Below are 22,372 nucleotides of genomic sequence, written 5' to 3' on the forward strand. Positions count from 1 at the left end.
GCCACCTTGATTCCCTCAGGAAAAGGCAGATGATGATGATGATGATGATGATGATGATGATGATGATGATAATGATTATTATTATTATTATTATTATTATTATTATTATTATTATTAAGACAAAACTATCCCAGGCCCTAAATCTGAGACCTAACCATGATCCCTTATGATGTCACACAGAGTTGGCTCTGATGTTACAGCAAGGGACAGCCCCAGTCATGTCATTAAGCATGATTAATTAAGCCTCAATCACAATTACAAGAGGATACTATTCACATTTTTATTTAAAAAAAACACACTTAGTCCAAGTAATGAGGAAAATACACAAACACACATGCATATTTTTTTTCAAGGCAATGCCCTCACTTTTAGATTCCACCCCTCCACTCTGAGAACTGAAGAAGAACACCTAAGCCCTGAGACTCAGGTCCAGACCCTGAGATCTGTGAAACCTACCTATAATCTAGAAAGCAGCCACTTCATCCCATGTCATTCTTGGGATGTCTCTACTACTCCCCATGTCTCCACCCCATCTCTGTCTCAGTCCTTTCACATCAAACATTCACTTCTGTTTGGTTTTTTTTTTTTTTTAGATGCTAGGAAGCCTGGCTTGATAGTTGCCCTGTTAAACTTACAGTACTGTTGGTTGCTAACTCATCATTTCTCCGCCCTTTTCTCTTCAAAGAATGTTAAATACATGGAGAACAGCAAAGATTATAAGTGCCTATCTTCAATCAAATTAATATTAAAGCCAAAGCTAATTTTGTGGCAGGCAGTGTGCATAGGAAGCTCCTTCCTTATCTAATTTGCTGTCACAGAAGTAATCTCTGCTATTAATATTGCTTTGCAGAACATGCCAAAAAATTGAATTCACAGCATTGCCATGGTCACTCAAAACAGCAGGCTTCTGAAAATTATTATGTTCTTTTTCCAAGGGTATATGGAGAATACTGAAGCCTCAACTGCACTGCAGTAGTCAGAAGAGGGGAGGGGGACTCTCCTCAGATGACATTAGAGTTTGATCTAAATTGTTTGGAAGAGAATATTGGCTTGAGGGAGGATTTGGAATAGCAAACTGTGGAATCCATAGAAATAGTTGTATTGAAGGATCACTGGAGTGACAACTGTCTCTTCAGCAAGTGTGGTCTAGAACAGTGTTGCTTCAGCTGTCTGATATTGGGGGGGGGGCAGAGATTTCCCCCCAGTATGTGTGCCCATTAGCTACAGCTATTGCCTTCTTTGCCAAAAAGTCTCTAGAGCAAATGGTGGTTTGTGGATCAGTACTGCTCCATGGACTTTGAGTAGTATTTGTCTAAAAGAGGTAGCTATCTTAATACCCAGAATGCTTTCAGTTGGAGGGCTCCTACAACTCACAATTAAAAGGTACAACAGTTATTCCATTGTTTTTTCCCTTACTAGACTTTCTTTGGCAATAAAAAGATAGAAGAAAAACATGGAAGGACTGCAAATTGAAGATGACAATGTCTAGACCATCTGTAAATTTCCATGAATGAAGCAGTGTGACTGCTCACTAAAAGACTCACTAAGGAGCACCCATAGTCATTGTGACAGAGGGGGAGAAAAACACACACAGAGAGGGGGCAGTGCTCACATCATTGTATGAAAATTTCCTGCTTTTCTTACTGACCTAAAGCAAGGCAAAGTTAATCAGGCTTATAACAGGCTAAAACTAAAGCTGCTTTCTTAACATGGTCATTGTAACTGTTGCAGGTGGCTAAACTGGTGTTAGCAATATTGTTTCTTCAGTGTGAATAAATGACAGATACAGTATTTCTGAAAATGCAGTATACATCCTCAGAGCCCCTACCCAACCAGAGGTCCCCATGATATAGGTATTTAGTCTTTAATTGTTGCCCTGAGAAAAATACTGATGTCATAGCAACTCAAGTGAGAATTATGGGTGTGAGTACACATGAAGTGTAGGATTCCACAACCCAAGTGAAACAGAAGATCCCCCTCTATCTATGCTGTTGGTCAGTGGTTCCTGTCTATGTTGCACAGATTTACCAACTGTGGCTGGCGACATCATTGTAGCAGGTGGTGATTCTGATCCATGTTTCAGATTGAAAAATGAAGAAGTTTCCTAAGGTGCTGAACAGATTCAGTGCCTTGGAAGACTCCTTCAAAGTTTAGGCTAAATGCCGGAATGGATTCACCACCTGCAATGGTAGGTGCTACATTCAGGGTTACCTCAAAATGAGGGCAGAGAGTGTAGTGAGACCATAATATTAACACAGCATCTATCTTGCACTTGTTATCTTCCTCCTCATAACTAAATCACCACAGTCACATCTAATACCCAACTAGAACAATCTTGTTTCCTTCTGCTCCAGAGAATAGTACATGGAATAATGGATGTAAGCTACAGGAAAAGAGATTCCACCTAAACATTAGAAGGAACTTCCTGACAGCAAGAGCTGTTTGACAGTGGAACACACTCCCTTGGAGATTGATGGAGTCTTTAAACAGAGACTGGATGGCCATCTGTTGGGAGTGCTTTGATTGTGAATTTCTGCATGGCAGGGGGTTGGACTGAATGGTCCCTGTGGTCTCCTCCAACTCTATGATTCTATGGCCTGGGACAGACCATCCCAAAAGGGTGGCCTGCCAGCAGCCTATTTCCCTCCAGAGGGAGGCCACAGCTGCCAAACTGTGTGGCATCTCTCTGGAGTAAAAAGAACCTGGAAAAACCGGGTTCTTTTCGAGCTGCCCTGCGGATGTCACGAGTGCCATTGATGCACTCATGACGTATTCAATATGCTGCACCTCCATTATGCCAAGATGGTGTCGCTTGTGTAGATTGGATGCTGCCATTAGTCCACCGCCGCACCGTGCTAGGGTTAGGGACTGTGCGGTTGGTGCACGGTCCCTAACCCTAGAATTGGCAGTAGCACAGTGCTTTGGGACCCTGTGTCCCACGCCTATGATTCTATAATACTTTCAGGATTAATGGATAGGCTATTTTGCTGAAATATTGTGATATCTGGAATGTCCTAATGTTTGCTTCTTTAGAAATTAAAGAGGTACTTCACAAATTTTCGCACTCATCTCGAAGCGTAAACATTACAGATTAAGGCACTCACCAATTAAACAATAAATAGGATTTTACAGTCTTTAAAAAATGCTCATTTAAAACTTAGCTTCCATGTTCCACACTTTCTCTTGGTCTTTCAGACATATTCCACTACTTCCAAAGAAGGTTGTAGGCAACCTCAAACACTCTGGAAACATTGGCTCCCATTTACTGATAGATGTATGCCTCACCCTTCTTCATAAAAACTCTGGGCTGATAATATCCTACACAAAAACACTGCTGAAATCACAAATTATAAATATCTAAAATTGTTGTTGTTATTGTAAACTGCCTTTGCATCGACCCCGACTGATGGTAACCCTAGGGATGAGACACCTCCAGGCCCCCTGTCTTCTACTGCTCTGCCCAGCTCCTGCAAACTCATGTTTTGGTCCCCTTAAGAAAGTGCATCTATCTAACATGTGTTCTTATTTTACTTCCCTCCACCTTTCCTATCATTATTATCTTTTCCAACAATTCATGCCTTCTCCTGATATGTCCAAATATGACAGTCTTAAGTCTTGTCATCTTGGCTTCCAGAGAGGTTTCTGGCTTGATCTGCTCAAGGACCCATTTGTTTGTCCTTTTGGCTGGCCATGGAATCCTCAGCACTCTTCTCCAGCACCACATCTCAAAGGAGTTGATTTTCCTTCTATCTTCTTTCTTGACTGTCCAGCTCTTACATTCATACATGGTAACAGGGAATGCAATGGCCTGTATAATTCTGACTTTTGTGCTGAGCTGTATATCTTTGCATTTTAGGATCTTTTCCAATTCTTTAATCGCCACTCTCTCTATTCTTAATCTTCTTCTGATTTCCCAACTGCAGTCCCCGTTCCAATAAATATTTGATCCCAGAAACTATTTCTGTTTTCTCATTGTCTAGTTTGAATGTGTGTAAGCTCTCTGTGGTTATTTTTGTTTTCTTTATGTTCAACAGTAAGCCTGCCTTTGCACTTTCTTCTTTGATCTTCCTTAGTAGTTGTTCCAGATCTGTGAGGTTCTCTGCTAGTATTATAGTGTCCTCAGCTTATCTCAGATTGTTGCTATTTCTTCCTCCTATCTTCACTCCTCCCTCTTCCATGTCCAAGCCTGCTTTTCTTACAATATGTTCTGCATAAGGTAGGGTGATAGGATGCAGCCTTGTCTGACTCCTTTGCCAGTTGGGAACCATTCTGTTTCTCTGTGTTCTGTCCTGACAGTAGCCTCTTGTCTTGAGTACAGTTTCCTTATTAGGACTATCAGATGTGTTGGCACTCCCACGTCTTTAAAGGCATTCCATAACCTTTCATTATGCAGTCAAAGGTTTTGCTATAGTCTATCAAGCACATGCTGATTTTCTTTTGGAACTCCCTGCCACACTCCATTAGCCATCATATATTTGCAATATGATCTCTGGTGCCTCTTCCTTTCGTGAAACTTGCTTGGATCTTTGGGATTTCTCTCTCCATGTATGGTTGAAGCCTATGTTGCAGAATTTTGAGCATGATTTTGCTTGCAAGGGAGATTAGTGCTATGGTTCTATAGTTGCTGCAGTCTCTTGTGTGTCCTTTTTTGTGGATGGGGATGTATATTGTGGAGGGGGAGGTGTGGCAGTGGTCCATAAAACTCACATCACCTTGACTAGGAACTCGGTACCGAAACTGAGACACATCAAGTGCATTTACCTGACTCTGAAAGCCAAGGACAGTCTAGGGATTCTGTTGGTTTATCGTCCACCCCGTAACCTAACAGACTCCCTAGCCGAGTTGACACAGCTGATCTCGGAGCTGGTGTTGGAGTCCCTCAGGCTGCTTGTCTTGGGGGACCTCAACATCCCCTTCGAGGCCAGCTCAACAGATCTAACAGGTGCAGCTCGGCTGTTCATGGAATCCATGACAGCCATGGGCCTGTCCCAATTGGTTTCAGGGCCAACACACTGTGCTGGTAATACACTCGATGTGGTCTTCAGAACGGTCCAAGATTGTCCGTGGGTGGAAATAAATGATATTTCCCCCTTGTCATGGACGGATCATTTCCTAGTCAAGATAGGACTGAAAGCCACTATCCATAAACCCCTCGGGGGTGGAGGACCCATTACAATGGTCCGCCCTCAAAGGCTGATGGAACCCAAAAGGTTCCAAGACGCCTTAGAGGGTACTATGTTTGGGAACGATGGCGACACCGTTGAAACCCTGGTTGACAACTGGGATAGAAACCTTACCGGGGCTATAGACAACGTCGCTCCCGAGCGTCCTTGCCGGCCCACTTAAAAAAAAAGGCCCTGGTATTCAGAAGATCTTCACCAGATGAAGTGGGCTGCGCAATGACTAGAGCGCTACTGGTGGAAAAATCAGAACTTATCTGACAGAACACTCCATGAGAACATGTTACGTTCCTATGGAGTGGCAGTCGGTGCAGCAAGGAATTCATTCTGCGCTGCACGGATTGCGTCAGCAGAGTCCCATCTGGCAGAGGTGGTCAGGGAATTAACTCAAACCCCTGCCACCCAGAACCCTTTATTAGAACCTACGGTTGCCTGCTGTGATGCTTTTAACAACTTCTTTGCTAATAAAGTCTCTCAGATAAGGGCTGATCTTGACGCCAGTCTTCGAGCAGAACCTTTGGTAGAGGCGTCCAGTGACTCTGGCAACAAGGTTATTCTGGATCTCTTTGAGTTTGTGAGTACCAAGGACATAGACAAGCTCCTTGGATGCGTGAAAAGGACGACTTGCCCTCTTGACCCTTGTCCCTCTTGGCTGAACTGCACTTCATCTGATAATAAATACATCTCTTCAGGAAGGTATTTTCCCATCATCTTTGAAACAGGCAATTGTAAAGCCTCTACTGAAGAAACCTTCCCTTGATCCCCTATCCATGAGCAATTATAGACTGGTCTCCTTGTTACCTTTCTTGGGCAAGGTGATTGAGAGGGCAGTCGCCTTTCAGCTCCAATCGGTCTTGGATGAAACCGATTATCTTGACCCACTTCAAACTGGCTTCAGGGTGGGTTACGGAGTTGAGACTGCCATGGTCGCCTTAGTCGATGACCTCCGTCTGGCCACCGACAGAGGTGATATAACTCTGTTGGTGCTCTTGGACAGCTGAGCGGCCTTCGATACCATCGACCATGGTATCCTTCTGGAACGCCTGAGAGAATTGGGTATCGGGGGCACTGTGCTCCAGTGGTTCCAGTCCTATCTCTCGGGAAGGTTCCAGATGGTGAGGCTGGGGAACAGTTGCTCGCGTAAAAGAGACCTTACATCGGGCGTCCCTCAGGGCGCCATTCTGTCCCTCATGCTATTTAATATTTACATGAAGCCGCTGGGAAAGATCATCCGGAGGCATGGAGCACGGTGTTATCAATATGCTGATGACACCCAGATCTATCTCTCCATGTCTCCGGCTGATTCAGTAACTAAGGAGGGCATCTCTCCTCTGGACGCCTGCCTGGGGGCAGTAATGGGCTGGATGAGGAAAAACAAACTCAGACTGAATCCAGAGAAAACAGAGGTACTCATGATAGGTGCTCCGAATCCAGACAGGGAAATTTGCCATCCTGTCCTGGACGGGGTCAAACTTCCCCTAAAGGACACAGTTCGCAGTTTGGGAGTACTCCTGGATCCATCTCTACAGTTATCATCTCAAGTGGATGCGATGGCCAGGAGTGCTTGGTACCAGCTTCAGCTGATACTCCAACTGCGTCCCTGTCTGGATCGAAAGGACCTAGAAAATGTAGTACATGCACTGGTAACCTCTCACTTGGATTTCTGCAACGCGCTCTACATGGGGCTACCTTTGTATCAGGTTCGGAAGCTTCAATTGATTCAGAACGCTGCAGTCAGACTGATTACGGGGGCAGCTAGATCTGACCACATAACACCCGTATTAAAATCTCTTCACTGGCTGCCAATTCGTTTCTGGTCCCAGTACAAAGTGTTGGTCATTACCTTTAAAGCCCTAAATGGCTTGGGCCCGGGTTACTTGAGGGAACGTCTCTCCCTGAATAATCCACCCCGCACTCTCAGAACAACAGGAAAATTATTACTTAATCATCCTAAGGTGAGACTGGCGACCACTCATCAAAGGGCTTTTTCAGCAGTAGCGCCTTCTCTCTGGAATGCTCTACCAGAAGAGATCCGCCTTAGTGGAACAGTGGAAGCCTTTAAAAAGGCATTAAAAACCTACCTCTTCCTACAAGCTTACCCTCCCAACTCCTTGTAATAAAAGCCTTCCCCATTGACTATGATGTATATACACCCTTGATTTTAATATTTTTGAATTGTATGTTTTTAGATAGTGATATTGGATTGTAAGCCGTATTAATGTGTGTTAGTTTTAATGTGCTATTTTTATCTCTTATTGTATCCGTTTTACCGATTGTACACCGCTTTGATCTATAGGAAAAGCAGTCTATAAATAAACAATTTATTAATATTATTTATTATTATATTGATCTGTTCCAGTCTGTTGGCTATCGTTTTATTTTCCATATATGTTGACATATGTTGGTTAACACTAAAGTTGACTCTGTCAATGTGGATTGCAACAGTTCTATTGGAATATCATCTGTTCCTGGAGTCTTGTTTTGTTGTTGTTGTTGTTTGCCATTTCCTTTATTGCAGCTTCCACTTCAGTTTTTAGAACTTGGGGTTCATCTTTATATGGCTCTTCATTCCATATGCCCTTCATTTTGTCATCTCTTTTATATAACTCTTCTGTGTATTGCATCCATTATCTTTTTATTCCTTCTTGGTCTTGAATTATGTTAATTTTTTGATGTTGTAGAGCATCCCGGTCCTTGGTTTGAACATTCCCTTGATTTCTCGAATCTTGTGGAATAGGTGTCCCATTCTCTCCTTTTTGTTGTTGTATTCTATTTCTCTACATTTGTCATTGTAGCAATTTTCCTTATTTTTGCACACTAGCTATTGTACTGTTGCATTCATGGGTCTTAGTTTATTCCTATCTCCTGTTTGTTTTGTTTCTCTTCTTCTCTTTATTGCTTGAAATGTTTTATCTGTCAACCATGGTTTCTTCACTTTCCTCTTGTCTGTTGGAAGTGTCTTTATGCATTCTTCTTTTATTATGTTCCTGGCTTCTGCACAACCACGCTAACAGATCTCACAGTAGGTGTCTCTCCCATCTTGCTTATTTCTAGGTTCAACACAGTTTAAATAGGTTCTAGGTTAAATAAAGTGTCCTTTATTCAACCCAAGAATCTATGCCTGGTTTTGCTTTGCCAAGGCTGGTCGGAAAATTGGATCTTGAATGTGAGTTCCATAAATGGCTTTTTCAATCACCTTTTCTCGCAAGCTTTACCTTGGATGAAACAGAATGGTATCTGATCAGACAGTATATATGGGGATGAGGAAATAACATTGCTAGAGAATATATATAATAACAAAAGTCTGGCTGGAAACAGGAATTTGAGAAAAGCAAAGGATTCTCACATATGTTGAATAAGTGGATGAGGGCAAAGAAGGACCTAACCACTATGCTATTCACCTAGAGCATAAATATCTATCAGAAAACCAACTTTGTACATTGTTCTTGCTGTTGTTCTGTGCCCTCAAGTCATTTTTGACCTATGGCAACTCTAAGAGGAATCTATCAAAGCAACATATGTTCCAAGGGGTTTGCCCCTGCCTTCCTCTGGGGCTGAGAGAATGTGACTTGCTCAAGGCCACCAGCAAATTGGTTTCCTCAAAATCTGGAATCCTATGTAATCAGAAGCCTTTGCATCTTCACCTGCAAGCAGATATAACCCAGGCATTCATTTCCGGAATTATCTCAAATTGTTCAAATGATAAGCTCTATATAAGGTATGTTTTTCATACCAGATTTCAGATTGATGCTATACATTGTTTTGATTTTAAGACAGGCAGAATTTTCAGTTATTTTATTTTATTAGGAAAAACAGACTTTCCAGACAGTTTAATCTTAACAGGACTGAGTTCTAAGGCAGATGTATTTATAGTGAAAAATACAAGCCAATTTTTTAAATGTAATTCTGATGTTCTTTAGACATGATGATGCGTTGTAAAGTCTTACCTAATGTAAAGATGATTAACTTTACAAGCATGAAGGAATGAATTCATTCCAAAACATGATGAGTATGTAGTTGTCAGAAACTGTGATGTCTGAGGAAATTTTATGAGGACACTATTTGAATAATATTCTGCTCATTACAAAGATGCCAGAATACATAAGACCATATCGGCTGAACTGCTTGTGAAGGAAACTGTGTAAAAGCTGGAGCTTGAGAATGCCTGCACCCAAATGACAGAGAGCTAAGTGCCCCCATAACAAAAATCATTTTTTCCACTTCATCTAATCTATGCACACTAGGAGACTCCAGTATAATCGTGTGATAATCTTTTATTCCATGATAGGGTAAATGCTGTATGCCGTGGTGTGACAGGATATTGTCAGGGGCTGTAATGAAAAAAATGCAAGGGGGGAGGGAGAAGCAATTCAACCAGGAAAGATAGGACTCTTTCAAGGCTCTCTCTCAAATGTAAATGTAGATAAAATGCTAACTGAAGAAAGCACCTCTCAAATGCCCAGAAACATGGATGCAGACACATTCAGGTTCCTTTTCTAAGCATAAACATATTTCACCAATTTAGGGTTCATTCCTTGTCCAGTTCTTATACAACATTTAAATCTGCTGTAATGATGTACTATTAATGGCTAAATAAACATATTGTAATAAGGTGAGAGGAAATTTCTTATCACTCATTCATTGCTGGATCTTCTTAATAGGTTTGGTAAGTCTGTCATTTATCCAAACAGACAGAACATAATGCTTTGTGGTTACTGCTGTCAGCCAAATTTTACTCTTTTTTGCTCAGATGAGACAACGGGTGGAAGGAGACAGAACACTTGCCACAGCTAATTGCTGGCTCAGCAAAACGCAGCATTGAAAAACTGCTCTTGAAGCACGCTGTCCTTAAGTCCCTACTGCTATAGCCCACAGTCACTGATCCAGTGTGCATTATCTTATGCTGCTATAGATAGCCTGGCTCAAAGTCAAATAACCACATTTATGTCTTGCTAAAATCAGTGGTACAAGTTAATTATAATTAACATTTTTCTAATAATGGCCTAAGACCAATGTCTAATTCCAACCAGAATAGACCCATGTAAGTGAATCAATGGATCACTCACATAACTGTTCACTTACCAAGTTCCTGTTGATTCAGTGGGTTACTCCGGTTAGGACAGACAACTGGAGAGTAGGAATCATTTAGCCCTCCAGATGTTGTTGGATTGCAACTCCCAATGTTCTTCATGATTGCCTTTGCTAACTAGAAGATAGAGGGATAGACAACGCTTGCAGAGAGTCATGAAGTGTGCATGCTGTTTTTGGGGAGCAAAAACAAGAAAACTGTCAAATTAAGCTTATTTGGTTACATGCCTGATGATATTTATTGTCTAAAGATGCCACCACAATATGAGTTTAGGAATTTATCATATGGTTGGCATGGCTACCCTTGAATTTTCTCTGGCTTCCTGATTCTTTCCATTCTGTAATTCTGTGAGAGCATCAAAGTGCCCATATTTGAATCACCTTGAAACTTCCTCACTATTGATATCACCAGTGCTCAAAACAAGAATATGCTTCCCTGTGCTAGTACAGAATTTCTCTGTTTCAGATTTTGCATACCTACGGGGTAACTCCACCTAATTACAAGTGGCCATTGCTTGTGTGGACCCTCAAGCATCCAGGGGGTTCTCAATGAAAATATCTCATTATTTTAGTGGTAACACTGTCTATGACTGACTGTTGCCAACATCATAATGCCATGATGTTTCAATGAAATTGGTATGTGGTTTCACTTTTTCTGGTTTGCAGAACTTAAGTGTTTTATTTTAAGGGACTCCTTCAAAAATACCAAATTGCTATGCCTAGAAGCCTCCAGGATCAGAGATACAGATTTTGAGACCAATTACTTTTTTTGGAAGGGGCTGTTGTTGTAGGGAGTGTATTAGAGGAAAGGTTTCAGGGTAGCCCAAAGGCTGCAAAAGGCTGTAGTAGCACCTTTGTCTGACTTAACAAAAATGGATCAACCAGACAAAGTATAGTGGTCATCTAATAAATCTTTTGTAGAGTTGAAAAGGCTCGTTATGTCAGCATCCATGCTGATAGCTCCTGATTATTCAAAATCATAGAATCATAGAGTTGGAAGAGACCACAAGGGCCATCCAGTCCAACCCCCTGCCATGCAGGAAATCTAAATCAAAGAATCCCTGACAGATGGCCATCCAGCCTTTGTTTAAAGACCTCTAAGGAAGGAGACTCCTGTAAGAAAGGATGCATCAAATGTGGGGCTCAGTGCAATATTAAGTCATGAGGGAAAGGGTGGACAAGTTCATCGAAAAAATTACTTCCTCAGGAACAGCATTTAGTCACCATTGAGAAAGAATGTCTAGCCATGGTGTGGGCTTTGAAAAAGTTAAAACCCTTCCTATGGGGCAGAAAGTTTACACTGAAAACAGACCATTCACCATTATGTTGGGTGAATCATACAAAGGCAAACAATGGCAAGCTACTTTGATTGAGTCTCTTACTTCAAGATTCTGACTTTACCCTACAATACATCAAGGATAAAGAAAACATAGTGGCTATCAAGACAGCCTGAGGATCCATAAGAGGATGAGGGTTAATGATGAATTGGTAATTTATCATAGATAGAAGTAATAATATAGAGATTGTGTAAAGTGTTTAAAATTCTATTTGTGTAATGTTATGAAACATTTGGTAAGTACAGTGCACCCTTTGTTTACGCGGGGGATACGTTCCAGACTCCCTCGTGTAAAACAAATAATGCCCATGCTCGAGCCACATTTAAATGAATGGGGCTTGTGCAAGTGGCGGCGTGGTGGTGTGGCGGTGTACGCAATGGGCACACACTCCATTTGTCCTTATGGGACGCACTGCCTCTTCCTCCCCACGTGGCTTTCAGCTTATGTTGAAAGCCGCGTATGACGTGGGTGCAGTGTATGTTGCAAAGGTTATGATGTTAAAATATATATATGAAATGTCATTTGGAATATGTAATGTTGCTATGAATATGAAAATCTGGAATTGATTGCTCTATATATAGACCCCTTTGAGGTCTCAATTGAGCAATGACTCCCAAAGTGGGGAGGTATGTGGAGAGACCCTCGCAGAATGGAACGCTCAGAGCAACTAATCTGAGCCAGGCTGACAAAAAGGTGGGGACCTGCCTGATGAGAAGCTATAAAGAGGAGGAGGAGCCATTAAGAAAAATGAGTGTGTCTTAGAACTGCCAAGAGTGCAGTTGGAAAAAAAGAGTTGAGCCTTAAAGGGGATTCAGATTCCCATATAAGGAGGAAGGATTTTTAAAAAGCAAAAGAAGTCCTTTGCAATTAGTTTAAAATAATATGTTCTGTGAGCAGTGGAGAGCCAGTAAAGGAAAGGCTGAGCTTCACCTTATTCTGTGGAATTGTAACTGACGAATAAAGCTAGAGGTTCATAGGATTTATACTCCTAATGAATGAGCTTTAGTGGAAGGTGTGTGTAAAGAACTCAAACACAGTTGAAGTGTAACTCATTGAGGAAACTGGAACAAAGTCAATGCGTAACAAATGAAGTTATTTTCTTGTTGTTCACAAAGGAGTGACTTGAAGTTATTTATAAATAACAACTTAAGAAACATGCTACCAAGTAAATCAAAACACTTAATAGTAAAGAAACTGAAATGAGTGGGAGTTAGAAAAGACAGGAGAGGAATCCCGTGTAACCCGATGGACACAATATGAGTGTTTATATCATCCTTAAACTCAACCTATTCATCTGAACAGGAAATTGGAATTTAAGCATGTCTGAAGGGCTACTACGATGAGAATGGAGACTTCTGTGCAGCAGTTAGAAGTGGGAAATAATTTTGTCATTTGATTGCCTTGGTAAAAATAGCCCGTTTACAGCTCCCAAAACTTGTTTCAAGAAGAAAGGCCTCAGAATTTGCATACCCATGGAGCATTTTGTAAAAAGTAAAACATATACAATACAACATGCATATTTCAGATTCAAATAGCTAAAATATTCACAACTAAATGTGCAAAGCATAAAAAAAAAGAGAAGGAGGGGAGAGAGAACCTTCCGCTTGAGGTACTGTATCGGATTTTTCCTGAATTAGATAAAAAGTGTAAATAAATGTGCACGGGGGGGGGGGGGGGGGACAGGATGAGTACACAAAACAATTGCACAAAGTTCCTATGAAAAATTATCCCCACTAACAGAACAAGATTGTCAATTATTCTCTCAATATCATGTATAATATCAAGGAACCCAGCTTTATCGGCTCTCTTTCTTCCTTATCTTTCTAACAGAAATGACTGGTAAGTTAATTGAGTTCATATGCTGGTATTCATTGTGATGAAAACTAGCAAGATGTTAATGACATAATGTTCCAGTACAATAACTAGTGAGAAAAAGATTACACTGCTTAGAGACAGGTGACAGTGAACATAAATAATTCACACCTTCCTTCTCTCCCCAGCCCAATCAAACTTACCTATATACATCCCAGCACTTTGCACTAAAGACCTCATATACATAACTCACCATTTAAGTCACCAAACACAGATTAAATTGTGTGTGTACAGACTCAAAACCTCAAATATGTCATCCTGCTTAACAGAGAAATCTAGAAAATAGACTTGAAGCCACATAAGATATTTGTACTGCTGTTGATGCCTCTGAAGCAGAGAAAGTTGGGAACTGTAAACCTGCCTACCTAGGAGACTGCATCATTCTGAGCTCCTTGGGGGAAGAGCAGGGAATCAATGTCATAAATAATAAACTGAAGAGACAAAAAGGAAAGAGCTGTACTGGAGTGTAGCATGCTGAGATTATTACAAAATGCAGAGAAGAGAAGTTGTTGCTTATACTCAGCATATAGCATGGAATCATAATGAAATATATCCATTGTTATCATCATTTAGTTTTATAGTTGCAAAAGTGTACATTATCATGTACACACTTTTTATGATCACTGTTATGAATTCATCCATCACATCCTCATTCAAGAACACACAATGAAATCCTAGTTCACCTTGTCCAATATCGTCTCAGACAGCATGCAATATATTTTCCACAAAAGTATGAAACTGATTCTTTCCTTCAATTGAATTTATTTACTGTAATGAATGTATTATGTCTTCCCTTAAGGTCCAGAGTTTCTCGCATATGTACACTAATCAATGGATTGTTTTTGTTTTTGTTTACTAACAGCTTGTTGTGAAGAGAAGCAATTAATATTTCAAATCTCCTGTGCTCAGTATCTAGGCAAACAATTACAATCCTTGAAGTGGTTTTTCACTCATGCAAAACAATGCTCACATACAATATGAAACCAGTTGCTGAAAATGTGTTGCAGCTCACAACAGATGTTCATTAGTGTGCACTCACCCTGTAGAAATAATGTAGTTTGACACCACAATAACTGCCATGGGTCCATCCTATAGAATCCTAAGATTTGTAGTTTTGTGAGGTACCAGGAGTGTTTGTAAAATTATAAATCTCTGTATTACGTAGGATGGAGCTCCATTACTTTTAGTGTAGATGCACTCTTAGCAGAAATTTAATCACACTGTCATGCAATTCTGACAAAGAAGGAAAGATTATAGCAGTTTGTTTGTTGTATTAAAAAACCATATGCCAGATTTTCCTTGTTGTATTTTAAAATGACAGCCATTTTTAATGACTAAATTTCTGAATCTTGACTCAGCCTGGGATCCTATTGAAATGGGCAGGCTCTGAACAAAACAAAACTTTGGCCCTGCCTCGGCTTGGTGCCACAGAAAACGCATGCAACGGCACCGATCCAACGTCCACAGAGCACAAAAAGGAAACAGTTTTTTGGCTCCTTTTTGTGCCTGCAAAGAGGTGCCACAGCCACAGCCGGGTGGCTTGATCATGCCCCTTTGGTGCAGCGCTGTTTGGGCGCTGCGTCCAAGGGACATCATAATTGCATGCACCGTCTGAACAGCTACATGCCAAGATGGCACCCAGGCAGCACAGGGAGGGCTCTGAGTATGAGCATGCTCAGCCCTCACCCCGCCTGCAGGACGGCACTTTTTGCCCATCTGTACCAGGCCTAAGTTGACCACTTGTCAAGTGCTGAATTGGGTTCTGAGTTGAGTATTGTGGTTCGTTCACTTCCCTGTTGTACTGAATAGCATAATGTTTATGCCAGTGGTTCTTAAACCTTTCCCCTCTGCTCCCCTCCTCCATACATCTACATGTGCATGTTGGGGGGGATCCTTCCGCTTGAGATAGTATATGGATTTTGCCTTTGGAAAGAACAAAGGGAAAGGATAGGGGTTTAATTTTGCTCCTTCCAAAGACAAAACCCACCAGCTGTGAGATTTCGCCTTTGGAAAGAACAGAGGGAATGAACAGGTTAACTTTGTTCCTTCCAAAGACAGAAAGGCGGGATTTTGTATTTGGAAAGAGCAAAGGGAAAGTTAATCCTTTGAAAGGGTTAACCTTCCTCTTTCCAAATACAGAAATGAGGGAATTTGCATTTGGAAAGAGCAAAGGGGAAGGAAAGGGGTGGGGTAGTGAACTTTGCTCCCCTCCCCTCCCAAACTGCCACCATGCACCCACAAGCCCAGCTTCTCCACCCCACTGCACCTTGAAACTCACTTTCTCCTCTTCCTCTTGCTCCCTGCTATGCGGTCTGAGCTGAAGAGGATGCTGATCTGAAGAGGATCCTCTCCTCTCTGTAGAGTCAGCTAATCTGAATGTCTGATTGGCACCCCCCTTGAGAAACGGCCATGCCTCCTTGGGGGGAGGTACCCCACTATTTGAAAAACTAGGGCTTATGCCATTATCCACTTCTTCAGATCTTCTGTGTATTCCTTATGCAATGTCATTTTGTGTGTGTGCAAATTCTCTTATCTTCTAAACACAAAATACATACAAAATAGATCCATCAGGGCTAGCCTGAAGAAAGAGGCTCCTCCCTCCTTAACTGTCATCATCCGGCCTGTGAGAGAGAGAATAGGCTGGCCCAGCTCCATCAGGGCTAGCCTGAAGAAAGAGGCTTCTCCCTCCTTAACTGTCATCTTCTGGCCTATGAGGGAGAGAATAGGCTGGCCCAGCTCCATCAGGGCTAGCCTGAAGAAGAAGAGCCCTCCCTCCGATCCATCTGCCTTGGTCCAGGCCTCAGAGGGAGAGAAGAATGCTGGACCCGATCCCCTCCCCCCCTCACCATTCCCTTCTCCTTTTGTGTCATTTCTTTTAGATTGTAATCCTGAGGGCAGGGAACCGTCTATTATCCCCTCTGCTGTAAGCCGCCTGGATTCCCAGTGATTGGGCGGCATAAATAAATCCTATTATTATTATTATTAGTATTAGTATTAGTATACAACACAGTACTTTGACAACCTCTTCTTAAAAGCCATCTTAAAATCAGTAAGTTCTAAACCTGACCCCATTGTGTAAGGAATCTGTTTAAAAACATTTAACATGAGAATTGTTTCTTCCATGATTATTGTAGGTTAGAAAATAGCAGTTTGTGTCTAGTTGATGTTTTCAAATGTACTTAACTGGAAAACACTGGCTTTATCAGGGAGTGGGAGAAGAAAATAATTGCGTTGCACATGGTTACTATATAACTTGTACCGATTTTTTTCAAATATTCGTATATAATTCTTAACATTTCAGAAATTAAAACTTCAGGTTTGTAAACCAAGCCACAATAAACATGCATTAAGAAAGAAACCAGTAGTTAAGAAATTAAGGTAGAAGTAGTAGATTAATCTCTTTTACCTGGGATAAAGTTTTATTGAATTCAACAATGCTTACTTCTCAGTAGACATGTCTAGAATTGCACTGCAAGAAGTAGAAATCTGCTTTATTCATTCCATTCATATATTTATAATCTTTGACAGGATATAGACCGCCCCTTTGGTCCGGCCTGCACCCGCTCCTTTACCTGACGGATTGGGGCCTGAGCTGCCACAGTGGCAGCCCCGGAGGCCCCGATCCACCGCTTTTCCAGGCCTTGGGGAAGTGGCAAAACACCGCTTCCCCGTGGTCTGGAAAGGGGTGTCCTTGGGGCTTCATGCCCCAAGGACACCCCAACAGTGGCGGGAAAAGAGAGAAAGGGGCCGCTAGGCCTCTTTTTCTTTTGTATCAATGGCGCAGCCATGTAAAGGCTGTGCCAGCGATACACGGCGCGAAAGGAGCTCCATTTCAGAGCTCCTTCTGGCGCCACTGAAAGGGCACCACAGGTGCCCTGCAGCGGTGCCAAGAGTCTTTTCCCCTAATCCCCGTGAATACAGAGGTACGACTGTAGTTGAATTCACCATTACCAGAATGCATCTTGCCCTCCAAATTTTACTTTTGCAAAGTCTTTGTTGTGTGTCTTCAAGTGGTTTCTGACTTAAGGTGACCCTATCACAGGGCTTTTCTGGAAAGATTTGTTCAGAAGTGGTTTTGTCTTCACCTTCCTCTAAGGTTGAGTGAATATGACTTGCCCAAGGTCACCCACTGGGTTTTTGTGTCAAGCGTTTGCAAGGACTGTGATACATTTTAGAGCAAAAAAGGGCACATATTTCAAAAATATACACAATTCAAAAATTTGTACATTTGAAAAATGTTTATAGACATTTACACTTTTTTTAAAAAAAATACACATGAAATATCATATACATATCATATCACAAATCCTCCCACATTTCACAGAGGAAAACAGGAACACATAGGCCAATCAGCATCAGATTGTGGTTAAGATGGCAAAAGGTATTAATGAGAAAGAACAGACAAGTCAGGAGATACACCAGCAATTTCCTTTTGCCTGAGATTATTGGGAAGGATAAGACTTCAATCCCTCCTCACCTCTTCCACTTGCTGAGTTAATTGAGTGCAAACAACATTTGCACTTGGAACTCACTTTTCATCAGTTTAAGTAAACACAGGCTGAAGGGAGAAATAGAATCTGGGACATTATAAAAGCAGTTGAAAAAAGTGGGATGACAGAGATTGTCCCTGCCAAATCAGGACAGTTAGCGTTATGACACCAGTACTTACAGTGAGCATTTTTACATGGCTTTTTGTCAATGCTGTGCATAAATATTTGGTAAGCTATCTTTCACAGATCTCTGCCAAGTAGTGTCAAGAATCTTATCAATCTTCTGATTGGATGCAAAGCTGTGGGGAAGCACTCCCCCACCACTTTGAACAATCCAGAATGGCATCTCATCAATATGAACACTATGGAAAATTCTCAAAGACAAATGATAATCTATATTTACTAACAGACATGTTGATATAAATTTTCTTCCCTTATATGCTTCATTTTAGGAGAATTACACATTTGCTCAAAGCTAAACATTTCATAAAACATACTGCTGTGCTGGGACCTAGTGGGATTTTTTCAACTATTTCACGAAGTTTAAAAGACACCCTAAAGGATTAAATCTGAATGACATCTATTCCTGCCAATAAAAAATGTGGATGCATAAACTATTTTAAGATTAAGAGCAACCAGAAGTCCACATTTACTTGAAATGTCTGGATATCTCTATTTCAGTGTCCAATAATCACTTTTTAAACATTCTTTTATACCAAGATCCATTCCCTGCAACTTTGCATGGCAATCTCTCTGGAGGGCTGGCATGTCTTTTCAAATACAATGATTGTGTTCTGCTCAATAATGAATCTTTCTTCACACAGTGCATTGAGATAAATGTGGGGTGGTCGTTCCTTCAATAGAAATTGGTAGCTAGCTCACATCAATCAAAAGGGGATGTTATTCCAAAAATGCTATCTGATGTGAAAGATTCACCAGGTGCAGGTAATTAGACTATTAGTGAATTTTACACAATAGAATGCTTTTTGGCTTCAGTGATCCGAAACCACTTTCAGCCATGATTTCAAGCTTTCTATTGCAAAATATCTAAATTATCTGAGGCAATAAATGTCCTCATATTAAACTCATTCCTTGGCCTATGTTGAAAATTTGGACTCCTTGTTGCTATGAAAATATCAATCACACTTAGTTTCCTTTCCAAGCAGTTATGTTATACAATCAGACAATTTCTCTCCTTGAACCACATTGAGCAGAAGCTCAATGTCTTCCTTCAGATTTTTAGCTGGCAGAGAGCTGTTCTTATGATGAGCTAACTCAAAATTCATAAGACTATCAATTTCTAGGGCAATAATAATAGGACTGGTTTTAAAAAAAATCTCTCCAAGGACTAACATAAAATCTATAATAGTCTGAGCTGAATTAATTGGGAGGTTATTTTTTTCAAAATAAATATATACACAAGTGAATATACGGATATTTGTGTCAAACCTTGTTTTATTAGTGTGACTAAAAAGAAGAGAGAGCCTCTATTTCTCTATCAAGCTCTATTTCACTTAGTTTGCTGGATTACCATTGTTGTGTCCCATATCCAGATAGGTTTCTGAATTTTACCATTTATGTGGGTGTGCACTTTTCCTAATATATACATTTTTGTACACATCTTTGAACTTTATTTATTTGCTCCATTACTACAGTTGTTCCTTGGCATCTGCTAGGTTTTCGTTCCTGCATCCTCCAATAAATATCAAAATCTCTGAAAGCTCAAGTCCCATTATATACATTATACTACAGCATAATAAAATGGTGTCTCTTATACAAAATGGCAAAACCCAAGTTTGCTTTTTCAATTTTTTTTTCATAGGCTGGGATATTTTCAAGCCATGGATGACTGAATCAATGGGTGCAGAATCAGTGGATATGGAGGGTCAACTGTCTATAATTTTTTTTAAAAAATTGCCTTTCCCTAATGTGCATTTTTTGCTTAATACCCCCCTCCTTCCTGTATGCTTTAGGGGAGGACAATTTTTTTAAAAATGTTAAACTTAATTCCAGTGGTCAGGAAAGACAAATTTCAGAGCACACCAGTGTTTTGGGGTATGTATTAAGCTGAGCAGAGCAAATTTAGTAAGTCAATATGATTTTAATTAAAGTCTCCCCCGTCTCTTAGCTGAAGAAGATTGGTTGATGCCACAAACATTGAGGATCTATCCTCTACTCACTTATTGAGCATTTCAGGTCATAAGAATAGTCCTTTGGACTCAACTGGCTACTGATAGGTTGGTCAGTCAGGCTTTGTGAATGATAAGTTTGGCAGAACTGAGGAAAAGACAAGCAAAACATATTGTAGGAACAATGCAAAACAGAATAGTGTTGGTTGATGCAGCTAGCAAGGCTACCATAGGGCCCAAACAGACAGCCCAAATGAAGCAGTTTCAGGCCACTTTGGAGGTGTGCTGTTCAAATGACACATGCATCCTAAGAGGTGGGAAGCCATGGTGAAGCTGCGCTTCAGTCCTTAGCATTGCAGCATGGCTTTGGCATGGCTTCTGGCCTCTTAGGATGTGTGTGTTGTTTAAACAGCATGCCTCCAAAGTGGTCTGAAGCTGTTTCATTTGGGCTGTCTGTTCGGGTCTATGGACGTCTGAGTTGTTCATGCCTTAGTCCACAACAAATCAAATAGTTTCTAAATATGATCCAACATGTGTTTACCAAAATATGAGTATATTTTGCCTCTGTTTCCCCTGGACTAATGTTGTCTTATATGGACAATGCAGGCCAATAGCCCCAGGCTGGGACTGGCCAGTCAGTCAGTCAACCTTTATTAGGCATACAGACTGGCCAGTCTGGACACCAATCCAACAGTTCCAGACTGACCCCAGCCCACAGGCCCTTAATGCAATCTAAAAAGACCGCTATTTGTGGTGGAGTTTCCTGGAAATTCTGCAGTGACAGCTGGCAGACTGCGCTGCTCTGCATGCTGCTTACCTGCTGCTGAAACAGCCTATGATGTTGGAAGAAACATCTGGCCACAGAGGTGCAGTCAGGCAGCCCGTTTCCTCCCTTATGGGCTGTGGTGGGTTCCTTCACAGCAGATGTGATCATGGCAGCAGAGAAGGGGCACACAGTGGTGGCAGTTCCATGGTATGGTTTCGGGCAGGTATGTCAACATCTGCCTGTCACCATGCTGGCCTGGAGGTGGAACCAGGTCAGAACCAATCAACCACCATGGTATTCTGCCTGTCTGTATAGGCCCCAAGATAGCAGGCAACAACATTTTAACAATTATGTTAAGTTACTGGGATACTGAAATTTTAAGAACTGGCCTGCTTAATTATATTGGCTCATTTTTGTTGTCATGTGTTCTGCACAACAAATATAGTTTTATATCAGAAATATATATATTTTTATTTTTATAAAATTGCATATAGTGTCCAAAGAAATTCTATTAAAAAGCTCAATAAAAAAACCTCTGAAATAAATGATGATAAAGTGGATATTGTTTTGAACATAAGAAGAGCCCTAATCAGATGGAATCAAATGGAATCAGATGTAAGTCTTATTTATTCTAGCTTTGGGTCCTGCAGTGGACAATCATTTACTTCCCTGAAGCCCACCAGGAGGATTTCTATGTTCCTCAGAAATCCCCCAGGAACCTTTTCTGTGAGACAGACTACCTCTGCTACTGGATAATATATAATTATCCTGACTGGTAGTTTTACCACCCCATGTACTTATCTAATCCACTTCTAAAGCTGTTGAAGTTGGTGGCTCTCTATGTATTATGTGGCAGTGTGAGGAAGGGAAAAATATTTTGCCTTTGTAATGAATGAGAAGGTAGCCCCCCAAAGTTATGAAATTGTGTGTGCTTTCATTATGTCTAGTTAATGTCTAGTTAACAGTTGTTCTGACAACAAACATCTCCAGCATACATCTCTAGTTGCTGAATAAAGTTGTTCTGAGTTTTACTACTGAAGTCTGGATTTCTGAACTAAGGGGTTTATCAAACCTGACAATCAAGCATTAACCTGTTTGGACATGCCATGGATTGAAAGAGTAGAGAGGAAGGTCTGTGGATGTTATAAAGGTCAAGCCTTACATATGATTTGCTATGACCTTCTGAAAACTTGTGGGGGGAGGGGGGAGATCCTATTTCTTTCCTGTGGATTCTTCCTTTCATCAGAGTTATGACTTCTCACATGATATCCTTGAATTAAAATTACTTATAAATACTTTTACGTATATCTTCCTGTTATGAAGGTCTGCAGCTGCAGAAGACACTTCCCATTTACCTGTGATTTCTCTATTTCATCTAAGGCAATGCAACTTTATTTGGCTGAATGCCATTAGACTTTTACTGTTATTATTTAATGATGATGCAGTGGCATACATTCTCATTTGTCTAAATGGAACCTATAAAATATTCAGAACTTGAGGTAAAAAGTTA

General features: G+C 40.9%; 1 protein-coding gene across 4 annotated transcripts in view; it reads right to left on the bottom strand.

The window, feature by feature from the left end:
• LOC149321939 (A-type potassium channel modulatory protein KCNIP1) overlaps positions 1 to 22,372 on the bottom strand; it is a 799,364-nt gene that overhangs the window by 378,373 nt on the left and 398,619 nt on the right. The window lies entirely within an intron of this gene.

The sequence above is a fragment of the Sceloporus occidentalis genome, unplaced genomic scaffold (genome assembly GCF_023333645.1).
Source record: "Sceloporus occidentalis isolate IW3139 unplaced genomic scaffold, rSceOcc1.0.p SCAF_1, whole genome shotgun sequence".
Lineage (NCBI taxonomy): Eukaryota > Metazoa > Chordata > Lepidosauria > Squamata > Phrynosomatidae > Sceloporus > Sceloporus occidentalis.